The following is a 9434-nucleotide window of genomic DNA, read 5'->3' as shown; positions in this document are numbered from 1 at the left end:
CTCCACTGGTCACAGGCCCCTAGTCTGAAAAACAACCCTCCACCGCCACCCTCTGCCTTCCACCTTTAGAGCCAATTCTGTTGCCAAATGGCAAGTTCTCACTGCATTACCTTTTTGTCCTTAATGTATTTATAAAACCCTTTGGATTTTCCTTAACTCTATTTGCGAAAGCTATCTCATGTCCCCTTTTTTGCCCTCCTGATTTCCCTCTTAATTATAGTCCTACTGCCTTTATACGCTTCTAAGGTATCACTCAACCTATCCCATCTATACCTGACAAATGCTTCATTCTTTTTCATGAACAAACTCCCAATTTCTTTAGTCATCCAGCGTTTCCTACACCTACCAGCCTTTCCCTTCACCCTGACAGGAATATACTTTCTCTGTACTCTCGTTATCTAGTTTCTGAAGGCTTCCCATTTTCCAGCTGTCCCTTTACCTGTGAACATCTGCCCTCAATCAGCTTTTGAAAGTTCTTGCCTAATACTGTCAAAATTGGCCTTTCTCCAATTTGGAACTTCAACTGTTAGATCTGGTGTATCCTTTTCCATCACTATTTTAAAACGAATAGAATGATGGTCGCTGGCCTCAAAGTGCTCCCCCACTGGCACCTCAGTTACCCTGCATGCCTTATTTCTCAAGAGTAGATCAGGTTTTGCACCTTCTCTAGTAGGTACATCGACATATTGAATCAGAAAATTTTCTTGTGCACACTTAACAAATTCCTCTCCATCTAAACCCGTAACACTATGGCAGTCCCAGTCTATGTTTGGAAATTTAAAATCCCCTACCACAATCGCCCTATTATTCTTACAGATAACTGAGATGTCTTGAAAAATTTGTTTCACAATTTCCCTCTGACTGTTAGGGCATCTATAATACAATCCCAATAAGGTTTTCATGCCTTTCTTATTTCTCAGTTCCACCCAAATAACTTCCCTGGATGTTGTTGTGGTTCTGTTCGCCGAGCTGGAAGTTTTTGCTGCAAACATTTCGTTCCCTGGCTAGGGAACATCATCAGTGCTATTGGAGCCTCCTGTGAAGCGCTGCTTTGATGTTTCTTCCAGTATTTATAGTGGTTTGTTCTTGCCGCTTCCGGGTGTCAGTTTCAGCTGTAGTGGTTTGTATATGGGGTCCAGGTCCATGTGTCTGTTGATGGAGTTTGTGGATGAATGCCATGCCTCTAGGAATTCCCTGGCTGTTCTCTGTCTGGCTTGTCCTATGATGGTAGTGTTTTCCCAGTCAAATTCATGTTCCTGGTTGTCTGAGTGTATGGCTACTAGGGATAGCTGGTCGTGTCGTTTTGTGGCTAGCTGATGTTCCAGCAAAGAATGAAACATGAAAGCAACAACACCCCCAGATTCTACGGACTACCCAAAGTACACAAACCAGACATCCCACTCAGACCCATAGTATCACTACCAGGGACACCAGCATACAAACTGGCCAAAGAACTACAACAAAAACTGAAACACCCAGTCAGCGGATCCAAACACTCCATACAATCAACACAGGAATTCTTGGACATCATCAGGAATACACACATAGACAAAGAAGAAACCATGGTATCATTCGACGTGACGGCACTGTTCACATCAATTGACAAAACCCTAGCCAGAGAAACAATAGCCAACCTACTGGACATACAAAACAGAACACAGGAGGCCGAACCTATCAACAAGGACGGCATACTTAAACTACTAGACCTGTGCCTCACCACACACTTTACATTCAACAATCAGATATACGAACAAATCAACGGAACACCCATGGGATCACCAATCTCGGGACTCATAGCAGAGGCAGTTATGCAAAGGTTAGAACATACAGTCCTACCACAAATCCAACCCAAACTCTGGATCAGATACGTCGATGACACCTTTGTAATCATCAAAAACACAGAAATAGAAAAAACACACCGAATCATCAACGCCACACTCACAGGAATACGATTCACGAGAGAAGAGGAAAAGGATAGCCAACTCCCATTCCTAGACGTGTTAGTAGAGAGAACACCCAACGGAGAATTCACCACAAGGGTACACAGGAAACCAACACACACAGACCAAGTCCTTAACTATGAAAGTAACCACCCCAACACACACAAACGAAGCTGCATCAGGACACTATTCAAAAGAGCCACAACACACTGCAGTACACCAGAACTGTGAAAAGAGGAAGAGGAACACCTATACAAGGTATTCGCCAAAAACGGATACCCACGCAACTTTATCACCAGATGCCTAAGAGATAGACCACGGAACGAGGACATGCCACAACCAAAAGGACTAGCCACACTACCATACGTCAGGAGCGTCTCAGAACTGACAGCCAGACTACTGCGACCCTTAGGACTCATAACAGCACACAAGCCCACTTCCACACTCAGACAACAACTCACTAGAACAAAGGACCCAATAGCCAGCACGAGCCAAACTAACGTAGTTTACAAAATACCATGCAAGGACTGCACAAAACACTATAAAGGACAAACAGGAAGACAGCTAACAATCCGCATCCATGAACATCAGCTAGCCACAAAACGACACGACCAGCTATCCCTAGTAGCCATACACTCAGACAACCAGGAACATGAATTTGACTGGGAAAACACTACCATCATAGGACAAGCCAGACAGAGAACAGCCAGGGAATTCCTAGAGGCATGGCATTCATCTACAAACTCCATTAACAGACACATGGACCTGGACCCCATATACAAACCACTACAGCTGAAACTGACACCCGGAAGCGGCAAGAACAAACCACTATAAATACCGGAAGAAACATCAAAGCAGCGCTTCACAGGAGGCTCCAATAGCACTGATGATGTTCCCTAGCCAGGGAACGAAACGTTTGCAGCAAAAACTTCCAGCTCGGCGAACAGAACCACAACAACGGACACCCGAGCTACAAATCTTCAATCAGACTTTTCCCTGGATGTATTTCTGGGAATATCCTCCCTCAGTACAGCAGTAATGCTATCGCTTATCAAAAACGCCACTCCCCCTCCTCTCTTGCCTCCCTTTCTATTCTTCCTGTAGCATTTGTATCCTGGAACATTAAGCTGCCAGCCCTGTCCAACCCTGAGACACATTTCCATGATTGCTATGATATCTCAGTCCCATGTTCCTAACCATGCCCTGAGTTCATCTGCCTTCCCTGTTAGGCCCCTTGCATTTGACCGTGGGATTTGTTTTTGTGCTGTACATCCTTATGACTCTATGAGCAAAGGGTTTATTTCTTTGCTGTATGTCTCTGTGACTTTATGATGAAAGAGTCTGTTTCTGTGCTGTACATCTCCATGAGTCTATGACCAAAGGATCTCTTTCTGTGCTGTTCATCTCTATGACTGAAAGATCTGTTTCTGTGTGGTAGATCTCTCTGACCCTATGACCAGAGGGTCTGTTTCTGTGCTGTACATCTCTATGATTCTTTGACCGAAGGATTTGCTTCTTTGCTGCACATCTCTGATTCTCACCGAAGGATTTGTTTCTGCGCTGTACATCCCTATGACTCTATGATCAAAGGTTCTGTTTCCATGCTGTACATCTCTATGACTTTATGACTGAAAGGTCTGTTTCTGTGCTGAACGTCTCTGTGACTCTATGATGAAAGGGTCTGTTTCCATGCTGTACATCTCCATGATTCTATGACCAAAGGATCACTTTCTGGGTTGTACATCTCATGACTGTATAACTGAAGGATCTGTTTGTGTGCAGTACATCTGTCTGACTCTATGACCAAAGGGTCTGTTTCTGTGCTGTACATTTCTATGACTCTACGCTCATCGTACGAGGATCTCTGCTCCTGGTGCAACTAGACAAAGATGGGTGTGTTCTCTTTTCAAAGCCAGCACATGCATTTTTTTCTCTCTCTGCTGTTTGTAGTGTTTCCTGTTTTTTTTTAATTTCAGAATTACAACACCAGTATTTTGCTTCTGTGTTATGTTGCTATCACATTAAGACTTGTTAAAGTTGGAGTGGAAAACGATAGTAACAATAATGAAATTGTTCATTGGATGCTGAGATGGATGCTATTCAATTGCATGTTCTATGAGTCATAGAGTCAAATGGACCCATCGGTCTAACTTGTCCATGCCAACCAGACATTCTAAATTCATCTTGTGCCAAGGGGTGGCACAGTGGTTCAGTGTTAGCACTGCTGCCTCACAGCACCAGGGTCTCAGGTTTGATTCCAGTCTTGGATTACTGTCTGTGTGGAGTTTGCACGTTCTCCCTGTGTCTGCATAGGTTTCCTCTGGGTGGTCCGGTTTCCTCCCACAGTCCAAAGATGTGCAGGTCAGGTGAATTGGTCATGCTAAATGTCCACAGTGTTAGGTGCATTAGTCAGAGGGAAATGGGTGTGAGTGGGTTACTCTTCGAAGGGTAGGTATGGACTGGTTGGGCACTGTGGGGAATCTAATCTAATCAATTGCCAGCATTTGGCCCATATCCCTCTAAACTCTTTCTATTCATATACCCATCCTGATGCCTTTTACATGTTGTAATTTGTACCCGCCTCACCATTTCCTCTGGCAGCTCATTCCATGCACACAACACCGTCTGTGTGAAAAATGTATCCCTTAGGTCCCTTTTATCTTTTTCCCCTCACAAATTAAACCTACATCCTCTAGTTTTGACTCCTCAACCCTTGGAAAAAGACCTTCTTTATTTACCCTCCCCAATGGTCTTGTCTATTTACCCCCTCGTTAGTTCAAACTTCAATCAGATCACCATCAGCCTCAGACACTCTAGTGAAAATAGCTCCATCCTATTCAGCCTCTCCCTATATGTCAAAACCTCCAACACTGGCAACACCTTTATAAATCTTTTCTGCACTGTTTCAAGTTCAATAACATCTTTCCTATAGCAAGGAGACTAAAACCTAATGCAGTATTCCAAAAGTGGCCTAACCAATGTCCTGTGCAGCCACCACATGACATCTCAACTTAATGCACTGACCAATAAAGGCAAGCATACCAAACATTTTCCTCAACATCCTGTCTTCTTGTGACTCAACCTTCAAAGAACTATGAACCTGCTGCCCAAAGTCTCTTTGTTCGACAACATTCTCAAGGACTGTACCATTACGTCTTGCCCTGATTTGCCTTACTAAAATGCCCACCTTATCAAGGTCCTGTTCTTCTTTGAGATAACTTTTTTCACTATCCACCGATTCTGATGTCATTTGCAAACTTAGTAAAAGTTCCACCTATATTCACATTCAAATATTGTTGTGTTTCATGAAGTTGATTCCAGGGATGAGGAACTTCAGTTGCCTAGATAGTTTGGAGAAATCTTAAACGTTTTCCTTGGAGAAGGGAACATTAAGAGTTTTAAAAAAACAAGTTTAGCAGTTGTTAGAGCAATGTTTCCATTTGCTAAAGATGCGTGCTAAGAGGAATCTCTTAACCAACAACATGGTATTTCACCTTTTTAGTTGCAACAAGTCACCTTGAGTGGAGGATTCTACGTAATCAAAGATGGAGGATGGGAAAAAATTGGGACTGTAAGAGCTGCTCCTTTTTTGATGTAATTTCTCTGTTGGAGCTGATTTCCTCAAATTCTAGGAGCTGTAATTACTGTTTTACAAGCTATTGCATTGTTTTGGAACTTTGGATACAAAGAAAAGACACAGTTATAACATTTAAAAGCCATCTAAATGGGTGTATGAATAGGAAAGGTTAACCTGGATATGGGCCAAATGGGACTAGATTAATCTAGGATATCCGGTCAAATTATATCATCAGGTTTGCTGATGATATGACTGTAGTGGGTCTCATCAGCGCAAACACCAAGTCAGCATACAGAGAGGAGGTGCAGCGGTTAACGGACTGGTCCCGAGCCACCAACCTGTCACTGAACATGGATAAGATGAAAGAGACGGTTGTTGACTTCAGGAAGGCACAGAGCAATCACTCTCTGCTGGACATCAATGTCTCCCCTCCATCCTCACCACATTCTACAGAGGGTTCATTGAGAGTACTCTGAGCTGCTGCATCACTGCCTTGTTCGGGAATTGCGCTGTCTCGGATCGTAAAACCCCACAACGGATAGTGAGGACAGCTGAGAAGATCATCATGGTCTCTCTTCCCTCCATTACAGACATTTACACCACACACTGCATCTGAAAGGCTCAGGGCATTGTGGAAGACCCCACACACCCCTCACTCGAAGTCTTCTCCCTCCTGCCATCTGGCAGAAGGTACCAGAGCATTTGGTCTCTCACGGCCAGATTGTGCAACAATTTTGTCCCCCAAGCCATCAGGCTCCTTAACACAGTATGTTCGGGTTCTTTCCCGTCTGAAATTCTTCGCACGACTTCGAATCACTGCTATTTATCATTCTTCTATTTTCTGTAACTTGCGTGTTTTGCACTTCTTACGCACTTTATGCCATGTATGAGTGTATAGTTTGTGCTGTCCATGTAGCATCCTCAGTCCTGAAGGAATGCTGTCTTGTTTTAATGTATCAATTGTATCTGGTAGAAATAACTAATAAAAGCTACTCTACTCATGCTGTACAGCTTTATGACTCTATGAAGCTATCCAATTTTATACATTATCCTTTAAGCAACTATATCATTACTGGATATACAGACAGGCAAGAATGGAAACCATGAGCACTGCTGACTGACTGCCATCTTGACATTTAAAATATGGTTATCAAATTCCATCTTCCTGGCAGCTTTCAGAACCTGAAAGTCCAGACACACCTCAATGACTCAAGGTTCAAGCAAATAGTCATGAAGGATTCTGTTACAGAGAAACCTGAGACTCATTTGTGTGCATTGAATTGAGGATGACTGGGAGGCCTTCAGCGATATATTGTACTTCATTGTTCTAGATATCTTGAGTCCAACCTCTTGTAAGCTTCGAGCCTGGTTTGATGTAAACTATATGATAATCCAGGAATGACTAGAGGAGAAACATCACCTCTTACTTCAATCAGAAGTGATCACTATCCAAGCACAAAGCCTACAAAATCATCCCCAGGATTGTTCAATGGAAGCTCAGGGACTTGCAAGACATTTTATTCAATCAAAAAGCAGAAGAACTTCATTCACATAGATAGCGCTGAGACTGGAACAGATTTTGTAATACTCTTGTCTACGGGTCCCAGTCTTCTTGTTCCTTACCAATCTGTTGCCAACGATCAACACTGCTCACAGGAAAAGAAAGATGGGCAGAGCACTTTAACCACATCTTCTACTGACCTTCATTCATCAATGCAGTAGCAATCATCAGGCTGCCATAGGTTATCATTAAATGTTCTCCAGATAACCCTTCCACACTGTTAGATATGATGAATGCAAAACAAAATTCTATTGTGGAAAAAACTGGAGGTTATCATGCTATCCCAGTTGAAGTCTACAAGGCTGGAGATCAATATCCGGTTAGGAAGCTCACTGAACTATTTCAGTCTATGAGAAAGTAATAAATGATCCCTCAATAATATGACAATGTCTCCATTGTCCATCTGTACAAAAATAAAAGCAACTGAGCAATCTTATAACAAACGTGGTGGAATCTCTCCAATGAAATCATTCACCTTCATTAACTGGCAAAATATTCACCCAAATCCTTCTGAACTACTCAGCGCAAGGGCTGAACATCATCTGCTGCCGGAGGTTCAGTGCAGTTTCAGAAAAGGATGAACAACCACTGATATGTTTGTAGATAGTCAGCTACAGGAGAAATGTCAAGAACAGAATATGGACTTTTGCACCACATTTGTTGACCTAACCAAGAACTTTGACACAGTCAGCTCTGAGGATGTGATAATCTAACCTTCAGAATTTTAATTACTGTTCATGGATTCATAAAAAAACAACAAAGATAACTCTTTTTCTGGAATAAAGTGCTTCTTGAGATGAAAGGAATAATGAAGAACTGTTATAAAATGAGTTACAACAAGACGTGAATTAAACATCCCTGGGAAAAAGGTGCTACAAAAACAACATAAACAAGCTGTTTCCTGGGATAGGCAAGATAAGATTTATTTGATTATCTGATGCTTCATGACAAATGGGCAATTAGACCTACCTGCAGAAGTAAAGTTCTGAAGAAAAGGGGTTAATTGTAGAAGAAAGCTGTCCTTTAAACAGACAGCTAACTCCGAATGTAACAAGGATCAAAGGAGTTATTTTTGATAAGAAGGCAAGCTGCAGACTTGAAGTCACGAAAAGCATAATCAATGTTGTGAATGAAAGAATCTAAAGGATATTTATAAGGTCACATTGCAAACTTGAAAGAGAGAAAATTGTATAAGAACCCAACGCCAGAACAACTTAAGAGCAGAACTTCAAAGAACAACACTGCAGAAGGACTGAACTCTGGAGACTTCCAGAGACAAATGACTGTTAGTCGAAAATTGGCCAGATTTCACCCTTAATCGGGTAATAGCTAAGTTGGGTCACAGGTTTATACTTGCTTACTTGAGAGGTCTGAATAAAGTTTAAATTATTGCTTCAGCATTTGATTGTCTGTGAGATTTCTTCATAAGTAGCCAAATTAAAGGTGACTTGTGGTGGTTCACCTGGAAGCTAATGAAAACAGACGGTTCCTCTATGAAAATCATAGAGTCATAGAAATCCACAAAACTGAAAAAGGCACTTCAGCCCATCATGTCCACACCGGTCAAACGAACCACCTAACAATTCTAATTGTCATAATTTATCATCATCATCATAATTGTTGACAGTTCCATGAAGGCATGCTCATACATGTTCTAGATCACAGTGAATCTTCTGACCAATTTCCAGCCACTAATGCAGTTGAATAGGGCTAACATTAACCATCTCGATGCTCTCTGATGCCATTCATAGTCGTGATCCAGACATTAAGTATTGCATGGATGGAAATCTGCTCACTCTGAGATGACACCAGGCAAAGCTGACAAGGTTGTGCTTCACAATTTCCTGTTTGCCCATGACTATGCACAAGTTGAAGATTCAGAGTTGAGGATGCAATGTAGCATGGATATGTTTTCCAAAGCATGCAATAGTTTCAGTCTTATGATCATCATGAAGAAAAGTGTAGTGTTTTACCAACCTATGTTGAAAAATGTGGTGTTGGAAAAACACAGCAGGCCAGGCAGCATTCAAGGAACAGGAGGTGCTGTGTTTTTCCAGCACCACATTTTTCAACTCTGGTACTCCAGCATCTTCAGGCCTCACTTTCTCCTAGTTGATCTTTTACCAACCTAATCCAGGAAAGCAATATCTCTGGCCCAAGGTTTCATTCATGGATAGAACATATATGCAGTGGACATGTTCACATCTCAAGCATGCTCTCACAAGCTGTATATATTGATAGTGACAAATACAGGAATTACCAATGTAAGTGTAGCCATCAGCAAGCTTTAAACATTTGTCTGTGGCTAGAGGAGTAAGTTCACCGAGGATTCTAACTACCATGCTCTCTTCTCATG

Source organism: Hemiscyllium ocellatum, chromosome 4 (genome assembly GCF_020745735.1).
Source record: "Hemiscyllium ocellatum isolate sHemOce1 chromosome 4, sHemOce1.pat.X.cur, whole genome shotgun sequence".
In the NCBI taxonomy this organism is placed as follows: domain Eukaryota; kingdom Metazoa; phylum Chordata; class Chondrichthyes; order Orectolobiformes; family Hemiscylliidae; genus Hemiscyllium; species Hemiscyllium ocellatum.
This window is presented reverse-complemented; position numbering follows the sequence as displayed.